The sequence below is a fragment of the Tamandua tetradactyla genome, chromosome 15, assembly GCF_023851605.1.
Source record: "Tamandua tetradactyla isolate mTamTet1 chromosome 15, mTamTet1.pri, whole genome shotgun sequence".
Classification (NCBI taxonomy): Eukaryota; Metazoa; Chordata; class Mammalia; order Pilosa; family Myrmecophagidae; genus Tamandua; species Tamandua tetradactyla.
The window spans coordinates 82,952,760-82,971,515 of NC_135341.1; the positions used below are offsets into that span (position 1 = coordinate 82,952,760).

General features: G+C 36.8%; 1 protein-coding gene and 3 pseudogenes across 4 annotated transcripts in view; 3 read left to right on the forward strand and 1 right to left on the reverse strand.

Annotated features, from left to right (window-relative positions):
* Positions 1-18,756, reverse strand: part of PIK3CB (phosphatidylinositol-4,5-bisphosphate 3-kinase catalytic subunit beta) — a 293,706-nt gene that overhangs the window by 274,449 nt on the left and 501 nt on the right. The window lies entirely within an intron of this gene.
* Positions 6,829-7,325, forward strand: LOC143656879 (transcription factor BTF3 homolog 4 pseudogene; annotated as a pseudogene).
* On the forward strand, positions 8,093-8,912 carry LOC143656880 (rRNA-processing protein FCF1 homolog pseudogene; annotated as a pseudogene).
* LOC143657647 (E3 ubiquitin-protein ligase RNF170 pseudogene) lies at positions 11,456-12,578 on the forward strand (annotated as a pseudogene).

The following is an 18,756-nucleotide window of genomic DNA, read 5'->3' on the forward strand; positions in this document are numbered from 1 at the left end:
CTTCTAGGAGTTTATAGCTTTAGTTCTTGTATTTAAGTTGTTACTTATTTTTGGATTAATTTCTGAATATGGTGTGAGGCAGGGGGGTGCATTTTCCTTCTTTTGCATGTGGATATCCAGTTTTCCCAGCACTATTTGTTGAAGAGACTGGTTTTTCCCAGTGAGTGGAGTGGCTCCCTTGTCAAAAATCAATTGGCCGGGTTCCTGGACCAGGTAAGTTCTGAAACATAGAGGGCCCAGGCTCTCCAGAACATCAGCTAGTTTCATCTCCCTACCCCATATTACTGACAGCCCCTCCCAACACGAAAAAGTTAGGATGGCCATAGCCCAAATACCCTTAAAGAGTGGGACAGAAAGATCAAAGGTGATGGTGGAGTTATACAGAGAAGGTAGGGTTTGACAAACAAATACGATTGCTGAATCATTAAATTGATATTTATTTTAATCTCCAGTATCTAAGAGCAGCTGGAAGTAAAAAACAAAAATTGTGAAATTGTAACCCATACCAAACTCTGAAACCTGTTCCACAACTAATTGTGTTGTGCTTTAAAATTTATTGTTTTGTATACATGCTATTTTTCATTAAAAAGGGGGGGAAAAGTTGATTGTGATGATAAAAAAAAATATTTATTTCTACAAGCCTCCTATATTCTGGAGAAGCTAGAAGGAAAAATCTGAGATGATGGTATAGTAGCCCATGACAAACTCTGGGATCTGTTTTGTAACTACTAGTTGAAGAGCGTTTTGAAAACTATTGTTTTTTTCTCTTTGCTTTGCATATATGTTATATTATACAATAAAAAAGTTGAAATTAAAAAATCAATTGGCCATATCTAACTCTATAAAACTCTATAAAAGTTATACTTGGGTTTATTTTTCAGAAACTGATTTCTTCCTATGCCAGATTGTTCCTATGCCAGATAAGCCCTGAAATTTAGAGGAACCAGTCTTTCCCAGAACATCAACCAGCTGCATTCCCCCGCTCCATATAATGACACCTCTTTTCAACATGAAAAAGTCAGAATGGCCATAGCCCAAATATCTCTGAAAATTAAGAGAATGATCAAATGAGAGGGAGGAGTTGTAACAGAGAAATGAGGATTTAACCAATGATTATGACTACTGAATCATTATATAGATATTTCTTTTTAGTTTCTAGTGTATTAGAACAGTCAGGAGGAAATACCCGAAATTATGGAACTGTAACCCATACTAAACTTTGAAATTTGCTCTAAAAATACTTGCTAAATTAGTTTGAAATTTATTACACACATATATTTCACAATAAAGAGTGTTTAAAAAATCAATTGGCCATAGATGTGGTCTATTCAGTTTTTCTTTTAAGGAAAAGGATTATTACCTGTAGCCTATCTATTGGTTCATTTATTCAAAAGGAAATTTATGTTTACCTTCCTTTATTCCCAGTACTTCAGGATCAAGCTTAGCAGCAGGTGTGACTACAACACTTAAGAAACTACCTGAGCAAAGACGGAAAAAAAAGGTTTTCAAGTTTTCATCCTTGAAAACTCTGTAAAGATTACCTAAACAGACATACTTGAACATCTAACTACACTAGGTCATACATTAAGAATTCTTGTTAGTTACATATACATGACAAACCACAAAACCAGTTTTCCTCATTTTAAAGCCAAGGGAAAAGGAAAAGCTAATCATACTTTCAAAACAAAAGTATATAACATCAAATAACTAATTTATTGCTTAACATCCATAAAACTGGACCATATCCATATAAATTAGTTTAACAGTAGTGAGAAGAAAGTGAATGACAAAATGACTGGAAAATTGTTTCTTGTTTCCAAATTCACAGGTATTATAAAATAAAGGTGGCAATTACTATACATTTTAACTTTTCAACCTTCCTCTGAAGGACCTAAGGAATAAAGAATGATATGAGGCAAGCAGTTAAAAGCATAAATTCCAGAGTCAGACCTTGGTTTGAAACCTGACTCTCCCATTTAAAAGCTTTGAGACTTGGCATGTTAACTCCTCTAAGCCACAGTTTCCACTTCTCTTAAATGGGAATATCATTAGTACCTTCCTTAGAGGGTTGTTACCAAAATAAAGTGAAATAATATAGAGTATTTGGCATACTGCCAAATACTTTCATGACATATAAGTAAGCACCCAATAAATGTCAGCTATAGTTATTCTGTCTAATTCTACAGAGTAAGCCACTCAGGGGAGTTTTTCTAACAGACAATACTGATGGCAAAAGCTTTAAATGGTAAAAGAGCATAAAAGGAAGCTGGTGAGAAAACACAGAATACACACAGTTAAAATGATCATTGGCTGAAAAATAACCGCCTGAAGAAGATGTGGAGAAACTGGAGTCTTCTTGCATTGCCAGTAGGAATGTAAGGTAAAATGGTGCTGCTGCAGTAAACAGTTGGAGCTTCCTCAAAAATTTAAACATAGAATTACCACATAACAATAAAGAACTGAAAGCAGGAGTAACTCATACTTGTACACCAATGTTCATAGCACCGTTGTTCATAACAGCCAACAGGGGAAAACAACCCGCGTCCACTGCAGGATGAATGGAAAAACAATGGTACATACACTATTCTGCCTTAAAAAGGAATGAGTTCTGATACATGTGACAACACGAATGAACCTTGAAGACATCATGTTGAGTGAAACAAGCCAAACACTTGTTTGGACAAATACAGTATTTTTTCACTGATATGAAGTAATTAGAATAAGCAATTGCCCTTGGTTACCAGGAGTCAGCGTGGGAATAGAGAATGGGGAGTTAATGTTTCAATTGTACAGTATCTGCTTGGGGTGATGGAAAAATTTGGTAATGGTAGCACACACTGTGAATATAATTAACAGCACTGAATTATATATTTGAACATGGTTAAAAAGGAAATTTTAAGTTGTATAAATGTTAAAAGAATAAAAATTTTAAAAAGAAAACATAAGATTATACAACACAAAGAGTGAACCTGGATGTAAACCATGGACTATAGTTAATAGTACAATTATAAAAACGTTCTTTCATCAGTTGTAACAAATGTACCACATTAATGCAAGGTGTTAATAACAGGGTGTTATACGGGAATTCTATATTTTATGCATGATTTTTCTGTAAACCTACAACTTCTCTAATAATAAAATAAAATAAAAAGTTCTGATACATGCTACAAAATTAGATGAACCTTGAAAACATTATGTTAAGCGAAATAAGCCCAACACAGAAGGTCAAATGTTATATCATTCCTCTTATATAAAATATCTAGAAAATTAAATTCAGATATATAAAGTAGATTAGAGGTTACCAGGGGTTGGGGTGAGGTGCATGAACGGGGAATTACTGCTTAACAGGTACACTGTTTCTGTTTCGAATGATGAAAAAAATCTTGATAATGTTTGGAGTTGATAGTAGCACAACATTGTGAATGTACCATTCAAGTGTACACAAGAAAAATAAATAATTTTTTATACTGAATTCTTCAGGACTTAAAGTTGAAATAATTTTTACTAGTTGGAAAAAACTGTAGAGAGTTTGAAAAATCTACAGAGGACTACAAAGGAATGTGCAATATATGGTTAGCATGGATATCGAAGATGATGATAGCACGGCAGTTAAAAGGTAAGACAATCATGAATACTGGGCCACCATGTCCAAATTACAAAGACAGCAGACATTCCTCGTAAATAGAGTGAAGACCTAATTCCCATCAGTCATTCAGTTAATAAGATTTAAAAAAAAGAAGAGTGTGTTAAGTTATAAACCAAGCACAAAGATAAAATAATTAATTTCAATTAATCAACAACTTGTTCAAACCAAGCAATCCTCTATACCTGTGAAAGTTTCCTTAGGGTCACAGTGCAAAACAAAAACATGTTAAGAGAACTCTAGCTGGTTTCCACTACCACCATCCCCCCCAAGAAAATTATCAATGGACGCAGTTATTAACCTAAAAGGGAATGTTACCTATATAGCTGATAAATACGGAAAATAGCTTTTAAAAATACACAACTGCAAAGTGTATTTTTTAGCTAACAAATGACATTTTTGTTCAGATAACAACATAATGGTGACAATTTGCAATTGTTTATAAAGCCAGAGGAAAACACTGATGTTCTCTTTTTTCTCCATTTTTTAAATTATAGTATAAGACATATACAACATAACTCTTTTAATCACTTTCAAATATATAATTCAGAGGCATTAATTACATTAACAATGTTGTACTACCAACACCACCACAATCCATTACTAAAACTTCTCTATCACCCCAAAGAGAAACTGTACTCATTAAGCACTGACTCCCCCAAAACACTGATTTTAATAATAACTAAAACCTACACTGGATCATTAGTTCAAGAATAAACAATTTCTAATGACCATATTTCAACAATGTAACAAAAATTACTTACTATGTAATTGCACGCCACTAACTTGTCAGAGGGTACCAGCGAACTGGTTAAAAAATAACTTAGGCATCTCCTATATTTCAAATGGTTTAATTCGTTTGAAAATAGGTTAAATGACAAGTACACATTAAAGAAAATTTCAAATTGCATTAAAGTGATAATTCTGACAATCTGAAACAATTAAATTGCAAAAGTTCAATTATTTAAACTAGTATAGTCTCAAGTGTCTCAAAATGGAGTTTGACCTCTTGTTGACAGTCACCTCAAATTCCTTCCAGTGGCTCAGCAGGTAAGGAATTCTTGGAATTTAGGTCTTCAAGGTCTATTAAGTATTGTGGCTAAACAACCCTATCAATACCAAATTATTTGGGGCAGTGTTGGTCAATTACCTAACTCAGCCTCCTTAGAACCCTTCCATCTTTTCTCTGCTTCACAACATCATTAGTTCTAATTGATGAGAGTACATAGGTAAAGGTGAAATTAGTAAATGTTATAAATTAGTTATTACAAATGTAAGGAAAAAATGTGGTCAGGAATGTGGTTTAACTATAGTTTAAATAAACTTCTGGATTACCCAAGGATTTCTTTTAATCCGTGTAATTCTCCTCTTGCAGGCATGGATAATCAGTCTCCCAAGAGCCCTGAGGACCAGGGTAGGACAAGCTGCAGCACCAGGGATGCTGCAGTCCCTCCTGGAATGCACTAGGGGAGATTCTGTGCCGCAAAGACGCGGCTCTAGCAATACAACAATGAAAGGGACTGTCCAGATGACCATTCCTGACTTCAGCAGTAAATTACTCCTATTTATGATGAAACCTCGGGTTACCTGGTGTGAATATTTAAGGGGCTATAATAAATGAGATATACATTGATAGAGGTAGGGGAGGGAGGAAGAGAAGAGAGAAAGATCAATCCTAGAGCCAAGACTCAGGAGAAGGATCTACAAATTTTGAGGAAGGCTCAAAATTTCCAGATTATTTCCTGCTTCAGGCTGGAACCAAGCTGAAAGGATAATGAGAAGCTACATTAGTAATACACTTCAGCTGTATATACAGTATGCCGTATCCCTGCCTCAGTCCTTAGGAAAGTTGAATACCTATAATAACCTTAAATACTGGAATAAAATAGGATAGGCTAGTAGAAATGGCAATGCTTGAGACCAAGAAGAAAGGATGGCACTTCAGGACATAATTCTTAACAAAATTCATCTCGTTCACCCTGCAATAGCTATAAAGTAAATGGGAATTTTGAGTTTATCAGGGAACAATAAGGGGACAGGTGATTCCACACATGATTTTATCATAGACTTGGCCCCCAAATTTCTTCCTTAAATGGTTCCATTGTAACCTGACGTGGGAGATGCCTAGCCTGATAGGGTCCATGTGCCAGTTTGTATCTCTGGTGGACCCCAGAAAAGCCACGTCCTTTAATCCTCATTCAGTATTGCTGGGTGGGAGCATTTTGATTGTTCCCATGGAGATGTGACCCACCCAATTGTGGGTGGTAACTTTTGATTAGACGATTTCCATGGAGGTGTGTCTCCACCCACTGAAGGTGGAGTTGTTTACTGGAATCCTTTAAAGGAGGAAACATTTTGGAGAGAGTCCCTTCATAGAGCCACAAGAAAGCCAGCAGACGCCGCCACGTTTGCCATGTGCCCTTCCAGCTAGAGAGAAACCCTGAACTTCATCATCCTTCTTGAATCAAGGTATCTTTCTCTAGATGCCTTTGATTGGACATTTCTATAGACTTGTTTTAATTGAGACATTTTCTCCGCCTTAGAAGTATAAACTAGCAACTTATTAAATTCCCTTCTTAAAGCCATTCCGTTTCTGGTATTTTGCATTCTGGCAGTTAGCAAACTACAACAGTCCAGAAGTTATATAACAACATTTCTCGCTTACATTTCCAAAAGAGGGCCAACAATTAGGCTGATCAAGTATCCACTCATTCCAGTTCTGACATACACTACCCATGAGAAATTTTCTCTTTCAAAAACAAGTGAGACCAGCAGTTAGGAATGGTGGAGGTGGGGGGATTATGACTGCAAAGGGGTAATGCGAGCAAATTCTCTGGGTTGTTGGCATTGTTCTTTAGTAATGGAGGTTACAAAGTCTACATGTAAAAAAAAAAAATTGCTTAATTAAAATTAAGAGTTCTGATACATGTGACAACACGAATGAATCTTGAAGACATCATGTTGAATGAAACAAGCCAAACACAAAAGGACAAATACAGTATTTTTTCACTGATATGAAGTAATTAAACTGTGCTGGGGCAGTGCAATAATGGCTTGGTGGCAGAATTCTCACCTGCCATGCTGGAGACCCAGGTTCGATTCCCAGTGCCTGCCCATACAAGAAAAAAAAAAAAAAAAGAGTCTATATGCTGGAGGACCCTTCCTGCTTCAGATTTACCAACAGCATGAATGAACAAAAGTCAGCAAAACTTCAGGCCCAGGTCTGGATAGAGGACAAGAGTACAGCTCGCAAAAAAGAAGAGAGTGGTACACAGAACACCTAAAGGTGATGACGAAAAAGCTTCAGAATGCCCTAAAAAAACTGGCTGTGAACAATATAGCTAGTACTGAAGAGGTGAACAGGATTCAAGGTGATGGGACAGTTACACATTTCAACCATCCCAAGGTCCAGGCTCCCCTCTCTGCTAACACCTTTGCAATTACCAGTCATGCAGAAGCCAAACCCATCACAGAAATGCTCCCTGGAATATTAAGTCAGCTTGGTACTGACAGCCTAACAAGTCTTAGGAAATTAGTGTAATAGTTTCCCCGGCAAGTGTTGGATAGCAAAGCACCAAAACCAGAAGACACTGGTGAAGAGGAGGAGGATGTTTCAGACCTCACAGAAAATTTTGATGAGGCAACAAAGATGACGCTAACTAAAATATTTTCTGGTTTTTAGAAGTTGGCATGGACTAGGTTTAACCAAGTAGCTATGTAGTTCCAAAGTTTTACAGACAAGGAGAACATCACCTGTTACTAATTCAGTAATACAAATATTCTGTATATTAAGAATACTGTTTGTCCTTTTCTACTGAAAGGGAGAAGAGAGAAATCAGACAAAATAGAGTGTCAGTGGCTGAGAGATTCCAAACAGAGTCAAGAGGTTATCCTGGAGGTTATTCTTATTACACATTATACAGATATCACCTTTTCAGTTTAAGATGTGTTAGAGAGGCTAGAGGGAAGTGCCTGAAACGCTAGAGCTGTGTTCCAGTAGCCATGTTTCTTGAAGATGACAGTATAATGATACAGCTTTTGCAGTGTGACTGTGTGATTATAAAAACCTTGTGTCTGATGCTCCTTTTATCTACAGTATGGACAGATGAGTAAGACGTATGGATTAAAAACAAATAAATAACAGGGGGAACAAATGTTAAACTGAGTAGACTGAAATACTAGTGATCAATGAAAGGGAGTGATAAGGGGTATAAGAAAAAAATAGGGGGAACAAAGGTTAAAATATATTGGGTAGATGAAAATACTAGCAGTCAATGAGAGGGAGGGGTAAGAAGTATGGTATGTATGAGTTTTTTTCTTTATTCTTTTTATTTCTTTTTCTGGAGTGATACAACCGTTCTAAGAAATTATCATGGTGATGAATATACAACTATGTGACGATACTGTGAGTCACTCATATATAAAGAAGGGAATGTTCATATGCTAAGAATGTTCATGTCCACATGCTGTTATGTTTTGTCAATAAAAATTTATTAAACAAAAAAAAATAATGCTGTTTGTTCAGCATTTTCGGTCATTTGAAGAGGATAAATACAACTTCCCCTAGCAGAAATAAAACAAATCTTCACACACACAAAAAAAGAGTCTATGTGTTGGTACAAGAGTTGCACTGCTGGTGAGTCCAGAAACAAGAACGAGAGTGTGACGTGAACACGGGAAAGCAAAAGAAAACAAGGAAGTATGCAACCATAAAGCAAATGCTTAGTCTCAGAGATCAAAGGCTTTATGAAAAGGACAGATTAAAACCTAAAAAGAACAAAAAGAAAGATCCCAGAGCACTCAAGGAAAGAGAAGTGTCCCAACACACTTCCTACTTATTCTTCCAATACAATACATAACTAGGCCCATCTTACCACATCCTGATCGATACCAATTTATCAACTTTTTCATTAAAGCCAAAGTGGATTTAGTGCAATCAGTGATGGACTGTTTGCATGCCAAGTGTATCCCTTGTATAACTGACTGTGTACTGGCTGAAACTGAGAAATTGGGATAGAAGTATGGAGTGGCTCTAAGGATCACAAAGGATCAAAGATTTGAACAGCTATCATGCACACACAAAGGAACCTATGCAGATGACTGCTTTAGTACAGAAAGTAACACAGCACAAGAGCTATACTGTGGCCTTGGCTGACCAGGACCTTCAATGAAGAATCTGAAAGATCCCTAGAGTTCCTTCATGTACATTTCTAACCATAGGTACAAAAACGATGAGATGTCAGATGGTCACGGGGCCCCTCAATCCTAGTCCTTACAAGACAAAGTTTCTTTGCCTTCCTTCGACTGACTTTCTCTGTGACTAGTTCATTAAACATACTGTTATGAGCCAATGGAGTGTTATTAAATGCACTCACTTTTTGATGTTGTTTTTAAAATATTTGATATCACTTAAAAATTTATGGTTTTTTATGGTGAGAGTGGGGGAAAATTCAACCTCTCCAAGTTGAATTCTTGACATTCTCACAAGCAGTGCAGACAACCAAAGCCTAGGCTGAGCCCACAGTCTTGGGGTTTGTTCATATGAAACTTAACCCCACAAAGGATGGGTCAAGCCTACTTTAAATTAGGCCTAAGGGCCACCCCCAAGAGAACCTCTTTTGTTGCTCAGATGTGGCCTCTCTCTCCAGCCAACACAACAAGCAAACTCACCACCCTCCCCCTGTCTATGTGGGACATGACTCCCAGGGGTGTGGACCTTCCTGGCAATGTGGGACAGAAATCCTAGAATGAGCTGAGACTCAGCATCAAGGGATTGAGAAAACCTTCTCGACCAAAAGGGGGAAAAGGGAAATGAGACAAAGTGCCAATGGCTGAGAGATTCCAAACAGAGTGAAGAGGTTATCCTGGAGGTTATTGTTACGCATTAAGCAGATATCACCTTGTTATCCAAGATGTAATGGAGAGGCTGGAGGAAACTGCCTGAAAATGTACGGCTGTGTTCCAGCAGCCATGTTTCTTGATGATGATTGTATAATGATACAGCTTTCACAATGTGACTGTGTGATTGTGAAAACCTTGTGTCTGATGCTCCTTTTATCTACTTGTCAACAGACGAGTAGAACATATGGAATAAAAATAAATAATAGGGGGAACAAATGTTAACATAAATTTAGTTGGAAATGTTAGTGATCAATGAAAGGGAGGGGTAAGGGGTATGGTATGTATAATTTTTTTTTCTGTTTTCGTTTTATTTTTCTCTTGTCTTTTTCTTTTTCCGAATTGATGCAAATATTCTAAGAAATGATCATGATGATGAATATGCAACTATGTGATCATATTGTGAATTACTGATTATGTATGTAGAACAGAATGATCATATGTTGGGAATGTTTGTTTCCTGTAATATCCTTTTTTTAATTTAAAAAAATTTTTAAAAATTTATGGCTTTTTTAAATAAATCAGATGCCAAGATGATTGCTCAGATCATTTGATGGTCTTTGTTTTATATTCATTTATTGAACAAATATTTATTAAGTCCATAAAGGAGCTTAATTAGATATGGTTCTGCCCTCAAGACTCAACATTATGGTGGGGAGGAAGAATACATAAATAAATAGAGTACAATAGTGTGCTAGGATAAAAGTATGGAGGGGTAGGAAATGGATACATAAACACGGAAAAAATTATTACTTTTTATTTGGTTGTGATGGGAGGAAAGAGAATAGAGGTGGTGGTGTTTTGACTTAATCTTTAAAATAATGAGTCAGTAGGCTATGTTGGAGTTCTCTCTGTGTAGGACTGGTACTATTTTTGTAACTTTGAAAATATTTCAAAATAAAAAAAATTTTAATTAAGAAAAAAGAGTCTATGGTTAAAATTCACAGGACTTCACACCGAAACTGTAAATTTTAAAAATCCAATGCTACTCTTCTTTTAGAAATATTTTTTATTAAAATCTCTTTAATATTCAAAAAAATCAGGAAATTAAGGATAGGCAACATACATTATCAGAACAACTGTCTGCTAACATGCTATTCATATCACAATCATATACCTAATCCCTTTCATTTTTCCTCTCTCAACTAGACACTTATGACTGAATTATTGAATTATTTAGCATAGAGAAGATAACACAAAGGCTACCATGGAATATCTGGAGAACAAGTCAAACGTGAAGTGCACCAGTTTAGGACAGCTCCAAAGGGTGAAGTTGGATCCAATGTCTTCAAAGAAGACAGACCTTGATTATAAAAAAGTAGAAAAGCCCCTTCATGAAGGGGCTGGCACCCTCTCATGTAGGGTGTTCGAGCAGACACTGGACCACCACAGGCTCACAGGCAGAAAAGGGAGGAGGAGAAAATGGAGAAGGAGCTGAGAGAAAGATCTAAACATTAAGGTTTGGGGAGAGGGGTGAGTGGGAAGAGGGAAGAGAGGAAAAAGGACCAGCCCAGCTTTGCTTCTCCTTTCCTCAGTAATACACTTCCAGTTTACAATTTCCTCCTCCAGCGTATTTTTTTTCCTGCATTTCTGCTTTAACAATGGATTTATACACTTCTGGTTTTTTCATACCCTTCTTTCCTCACAAACCCGCCTAGACAGTCTTCAGGGCTACATATCCCATCTCAAGTAGGGGGAAAAACTCCTAAAGTATTTGCCTCATTCTACAACAAACAAAGCTATCAAGCTATAAGTTAACAGAAACCAAATGATAGGGATTTATTCTCAAGATATGGTGGCTCCAGGTCAAATGGTTCAGAGAGAGTCACACACAGACTTCTCACACTTAAAAAAAAAGACTGAAGGGATCCGGGGCCCGGGAGAGTCGCAGATGACTCGGGGCTGCCGGGGGCCGGCAGTTCCATCTGGGGGTCGTCTCAGGGCTGCGGAGTTGCTTCGGGGAGGGAGGAGTCAGTGCATCGAACCCCAGTCCTGGAATGGCCACATATCAAGGTGAAGTTCAAAGTTTGAAACTGGATGATGATTCAGTTATAGAAGGAGTAAGTGACCAGAAATGCACATCATAACATTCACCCAGAAAACCAAGAGCTAGTAAGGGTGCTTCAGGAACAACTTCAAACAGAACAGGATGCACCTGCTCCTGCTCGACAGCAGTTCTACACTGACATGTACTGTCCAATCTGTTTACATCAGGCCTCCTTCCCCGTTGAAACAAATTGTGGACATCTTTTTTATGGTACCTGCATTATTGCATATTAGCGATATGGTTCATGGCTTGGGCAATCAGTTGTTCAATCTGTAGACAAACGGTAACTCTACTCCTAACAGTATTTGGTGAAGAAAATCAATCTCAGGATGTTGTACGATTGCATCAAGATATTAATGATTATAACCGGAGATTCTCAGGGCAGCCCAGATCTATTATGGAAAGAATTATGGATCTGCCCACTTTACTGAGGCATGCATTCAGGGAAATGTTTTCAGTAGGAGGCCTTTTCTGGATGTTCCGCATCAGGATAATTCTTTGTTTGATGGGAGCTTTTTTCTACCTTGTATCACCTCTAGATTTTGTTCCTGAAGGCTTGTTTGGAATTCTAGGCTTTCTAGATGATTTTTTTCTCATCTTTTTGTTGCTGATTTTCATCTCTATTATGTATCGCAAAGTGATAACACAGAGGCTAAACAGATGAAAAACAAATGAGACAAGACTATTTGAGCTCATGTATAGAATCAGAGATCCATGGCATTATAAAGCATTTGAATATTATCTTACAGGCTTAAAACCACTGTATGACAAATATTTGATTATCAGTTGACAAATACCTAGCAGTATATAACTGGAATTTTAACATGTTGCAAATTCTAATATTATAGTTAGAATTATAATGATTTACAACTATATCTTGATTCTATGTTGTCTATAAAGTCTCTGGAAAAATTAGAATTATATAAAAAGGGATTTTACATCTTTTTCTTTCCTCAAAAATGACTCAGATTAATTGGATGTTTAGTGAGATATATCTTACTAAATTTATCTTCCTCAGTAGGTACATATATGATAATATATGATCATGAAACTCATCTAAATATTTTCATTACAATATTGTATAATAGTGAGGGGCAGTCAATGTTTCCTTTAATACTAGCAAAGTTTTGTGCATTTGGAGCAGTTCTGTTTTTTTCCATTCTGGTACAATTCTTTTATCTGCTGAAACCGAGGAAAGAAACTTGAGCTTAATATTTGATTTCATATTCTGCTTTACAGAACAATTTTTTAACCAGTGGGAGAATTAACTAGACGAAAAACATTTATCTCTAGGTAGCACACTTGATGTCCACAGCTGTGACTTTGAATTTGTTCCTTTTATAAAATTAATATATGAAAGTAACTTGTGAAGGGATAATTTTTTCATGAACTTGGGTGAGACTGCAGACACTTTGTAGTTTGATGTATTTCTGGAGAAAGTGGATGTTCATGACTCTGACCATCAAAGCCCTTAGGAATTTTAAATTTGACTACTGAAATGACTGATTTAACTCTAACAGCAAAATAAACAAATTGGGTTTTCTGTTCCACCAAAAAACATAATATTGCCTCTACATGGCAGCATATAGCCCCTCATATATAAAAACAATGTGTAGAATAAGCAAATATATGAAGCGAATAGGTAGGAAAGTTATCTTTTTTATTTTTGTGGCTATAACATAAGGATCTAATGTGCTCTTCTACAATTTCAGGTTAAGAAAGATAAATACCACACGTATTATAAGATCCTAATTCACCTCGGCTAGCATTGTTCCTTAGTGAACTTAGGGCAGTATGGAATAAGGTGATGCCCAGGAGTCAATGTTAGTTTAACTTGTACTCACTGATAATAATATTATCCATTAATTTATTAGTGACCCTCAGTAAGTGTAGATAGGGAGATAAAGAGAAAAACTTTTCCAATTTTCCCAAGTTAATCAGATTAGCCGACAACTAATAAGATTTTGAATGACGTGTCAAGAGTGGTGTTTCATAATTTGGGCATAGGACAAAGCTGTTGCTTGTCACAGAGGAAAACAATAATGCTTAAACATAGCACATTATAATTACAGCAATTTCTTATATACTTTGCATTTTATCCTTAATCAATTTTGTGACCAAGGCAGGGCATTACCTTTATTTTCCTAAATGAAATGCCCATGTTATAGATGAAAGCTTTTTGCTGAAGCCACATGACAATGAGTGAACTGAGACTGGACTCTTGGGACAGATGTATATGTTGCTTAGATTCTGATAGTGAAGGTTATTATGAAGGGGGAACAAAAGAGAAATTGAGAGGGATCCTCTGAAAGTCTTTCAGAATGTATCAGTCCTTCCTTGAAGTAGAATAGCTTAGGTATTTCTAAAAAAGGAAAAAGTCTAGAAAGATAACACATCAAGATTTCAGGAATCCTTCCAAATCATCTAACAGGGTAGCATCACAGAGAAACAGTAGAGCTGCAATCACCAACTTGAAGAGCAAATGCTGGGAATTTGTCACACCACGATTTAGGAGACTAGAAAAACATTTCATAGCAATTACAAATACGGTATGGGGCTATAGCAATGTCATTTTTGCAAGTATTTTCTGTGTATGTAAGTGTTCTGCTCCAACTGTCACATTTCTGGTTATAATAATTTTTTGTGATATTTTGAAATTCTTTCAGACTTTCCTGGTAGAAGCCTATTGCAGCAAATTTTGTAAGATACAAAATACTATATGATCAGGCGGGCCACAGTGGCTCAGCAGGCAGAGTTTTTGCCTACCTGCCATGCCAGAGACCTGGGTTCGGTTCCCAGTGCCTGCCAATGCAAAAAAAAAAAAAATGAATACTGTATGATCTGAAGTCTTATTAAATTGAAAAGGGAGTAAGGGGTATGGTATGTATAATCTTTTTTTTCTCTGTTATCATTTTATTTCTTTTTCTGCTGTCTTTTTATTCCTTTTTCTAAATCGATGCAAATGTTCTAAGAAATGATGAATATGCAACTATGTGATGATATTAAGAATTACTGATTGTATATGTAGAATGGAATGATATCTTAATGTTTTGTTCGTTAATTTCTTTAATTAATAAAAAAAGTTTAAAAAATTGAAAAGGGAACATGCTGACATCTCAGAAATTTAGACTTGTTTCTTATATCATCTTCAGTTACAGAGAATAAATGCAGAGGGGACTTGAAAGAATATTTAAAGCAAGTAGAGTTAATCAGTGTTTTAAATATCATAGTAATAGTTCTATGACTTAGAGTGAAATCATATAAATCTAACATTACTTTGGACTTTTTAAAACAACAATATTGTAAATGTCACAGAAACAAATTGTTCAACCCCAGGAGCAGATAACAGGGTGGCTCTGTGGGGCACAAGAGAGATGAAACAACTGTTTTCACTGCCTACTAGGACAGCAGTTTCAGTTACTACAGTTCACACCTTTTGATTCAAGCACAGGAAAAATGGAATTGTATAAATAATCCCTTGTGGCTGTGCAGATACCTACCTCACAGAGTTGTTGTAGATGATTGGTAGTTTGGTTCAAATTTTGCAATTTAAGAGTTTGTCAAGAAGTCTATTATTTTTTAATAAAAGCACAATATGTAAAATTTTAAAAATAGATGTTATTTTCCTGTTTTAAAAAAAAAAAAGATTGAAAATTTCAACTGCTACCCAATAGGATTTAGTCTGCAATAAAGGATCAAACCACCAGATCTCAAAACCAATCCCCTCTAGTCAAGACCAAATTCAATGCATCAAAAAAATCAAAAGAGGCAGGAAAGTTTGCTTGGTTCTTTTATTTACAAAAGTACTAATGATACAGTACTTTAAAAAAATAAATTCACATTTGTTTTAGCCATCAATGACTTAATGTCCAAATGCTTGTCCTTTCCAAGGGGACAGCAACCTTAATGAAGACCGGGGGAGTCTCAGTTTAACTCAAGGACTGTCAGAGAACAATGAAGACTGAGTAAGAAAACCTAACAGAAGAAATCTAAACCCTTTGGTTACTTGCTAAATTGCACAAATCTGGAACCAAAAAAAAAAGAGAAAAGTATACTTAACACACACTATATTTGGAATCGGAAGATTTTTTTAACTAATTTCATTCATACCTTCATTCCTCCAACTTTGGTTAAATGTTTCAAGCACTCAACCCCGCAAGTGAATTCACTGTCATTTCCCCTAGATGGGACATGACTCCCAGGGTATAAATCTCCCTGGCAATATTGGGCAGAAATCTTGGATTAACCAAGACCCAGCATCATGGGATTGAAAAAGCCTTCTCAACCAAAAAGGGGAAGAGAGAAACGAGACAAAATAAAGTTTCAATGGCTGAAAGATTTCAAACAGGGTCAAGAGGTTATCCTGGAGATTATTCTTATGCATATATAGGTATCCCTTTTTAGTTTATGGTGTATTGGAGTGGCTAGTTGGAAATATGTGAGACTTCTGAACTGTATTCCAGCAGCCTTGATTCTTGCAGAGACCGTATTAACCATATAGACTTTACACTGTGACTGTGTGATAGTGAAAACCTTGTGGTTACATTCCCTTAATCCAGGGTATGGACAGATGAGTAAAATAAAGTGGACTAAATAAATAAATAATAGAGAGGCGTAAGGGGTAAAAAATTGGGTAGATGGCAGTACTGGTGGTCAATGAGAGGGAGGGGTAAGGGGTATAGGATGTATGGGTGTTTTCCTTCGTCTTTTTATTTCTTTATCTGAAGTGATGCAAATGTTCTAAAACTGACTATGTGATGATACTGTGAGCCACTGATTGTACAGCATGTATGGACTGTACGTGTATAGACTTCTCAATAAAAATATTAAAAAAAAAAAGTTCCAGGCACTGTTTTGGTTGCTGCACCACAATCAAGAGACACAAGGTCCCTGCATTCATGGACCTTATACTATGGTGGAAGAAACAGACCATAAACAAGTGAACAAAATAAGCACAATAACTAGCTGATATGCAAGTTAAGAATATGGATTTTCTTCTTAAGAGATATGAGAAGCCATTGATTCAGGAGAGTAAAAAAATAAAAAATAAAGATAACTCTGATTACTGTGTGGAGAGTAAGACCAGAAGCACAGCCACCAGCAAGGAAAATATTATCCAAGTTCCCCTTGAACTGAAGTGGCAGCAATAAAAACAAAGTAATGTAAACAGATTCAGAATTTATTTTGAGGGTAAAATTGACAGGATTTGTTGAAGGCCTGGTTGTGTGTGAGGTAGAGAAGACCAAGGAACGAATTAAAAATGATCACTAGATTTTTCAATCCAGCAGTTGTGGGGAGGGATGGTTGGTGCTCTTAGGAGATGGAGACTGCTGAGGGAAGCAATACGTTTAAGAATGGAAAGCAAGGGCTCCATTTGAACATATATATAAACAAATGAAGATGTCCTGAAGGAAGGTAGAAGAAGTTCGAAGTTCAGGACCGGAGATAAAAATCTCACAGCATACTGATAATAGTTAAACCACCGTGCAGTATGAGATCACCCAGAGAAAATTCATGTGGAGAAAGGAAGAGGGAAAGGCTGGACGTCCTGAAGGATGTTTTGAGTTTGTGAAGAGAAGGAAGACAGCAAAAGAGAGAGAGTCAGAGAGTGAAGTGGGAGGAAAGCCATAAATATGTAGTATTCTAGAAGCTTCCTTTATGTAACACCTTATATAATAATTATTTAGTGCAACCAGCCCCCTGCTCCTACCCAAATTCTATGAATGAGAAAACTGAGGCCCAGAAAGACCGGATGACATTCTCAACGCCCCTTTTCTGTGCACCCAGGTCCAGCCCTAGAACCAAAGATGTGACCTCCAGCTTTTTCATAATAGTTAGCAATGCTTCTGTTGGATTTAACTGTCTGAAGCTAAACAGGGCAGATCACAAGAAGGAACATAATTTAGTCTATGAAGTTCATTTTAATTTTTTCCCATCTGTTAGGTTCACATTCACAAATGAAGCTGGATCAAAAGCCTTTAGGGGTGAGGAAATAGAGGCAAGACACCACCAAAACGACAATAAACCAAAACCCAACTACATTTTCTCCACCACTAAAAAACATTCTGAAGGTGTAACAGCACCCTCAGAGTATGAATCAGGGAGTGAAACCTAAAGTTAGTGTTGTTTATAGTTATTTTTTTTAATCATTTTTGCTTTGGCAATAAAATTCCAGTGTAAAGCTTTAGATTCGTGCTTTTCCCACCCCTTCCTTCTGAAACTAGATTAATATACTTATCCTGACCCCTCTCCTATGCTACATTATTATGACTTAAATACTTCTGCCATTACCATAAAAAAAAAAAACTTACAGTATAACATAAAAATCCCCAGATGATGAATGAACTGCTATGGATTCTGACTCGGTGTAGATGACTTTATAGGAATCATATTTCCAAACAGCTATTCAGTGCTTCAAAGTACTCATCTAATTTAATTACGATGACTTCACCATACACTAACACTGCCCACAGTGGTGTTTACGAGAGCACTTGTCACTCCCTTCAGATGTAGCAATGCGGAAAAAGAAATCTGTTTCCATACTTTTCGGGTCTTTATACTCTGTAACAAGTGATGGAGGTTAAGTGTCACTTAAGATAATTTAAACAGAAAGCACTTCATGTTTGTGTCCCATCAACTTCCAATGGCAATGCTAAATTCGCCTGGTTTCATTTCAACAGCAATTCCTACTCGGTACCTGAAACAGGTATTCCGAGTCAGCCTTTGCAAGAAAGACCACAGGATGCTAGAGACTATTTTATTTTGGCCACTGTGAAGATAACAGGCTTCACTATTAAGCAACTGCAGTGGAGGTTATTGCAACACCTGAACAGTTCGGAAGCAAATGTGCCCCCAAACGTACGCCCGCACCAAGATCTAGCAATAGATCAAGAGCAGATGCTGCAGCAGGACAGCGCCTAACAGCTACCGTGCACCCAGCACTTGCTGTTTGGCGGCAGGACTGCTCCTAACAGCTACCGTGCACCAGCACTTGCTGTGTGGTTACGCACGTCATCCTGCTAGCCTCGCCACAACCAAATCAAGTACGCACTATTATTCCCGCTTGGCCCAAGGCCCCAGAACTAGCTGGTGGCGACGATGGGAGTTGGAAACACGTCCGAAACCCAACAGTTCAGGATCCCCTTCCCTAAAACACACTTCACAAAAA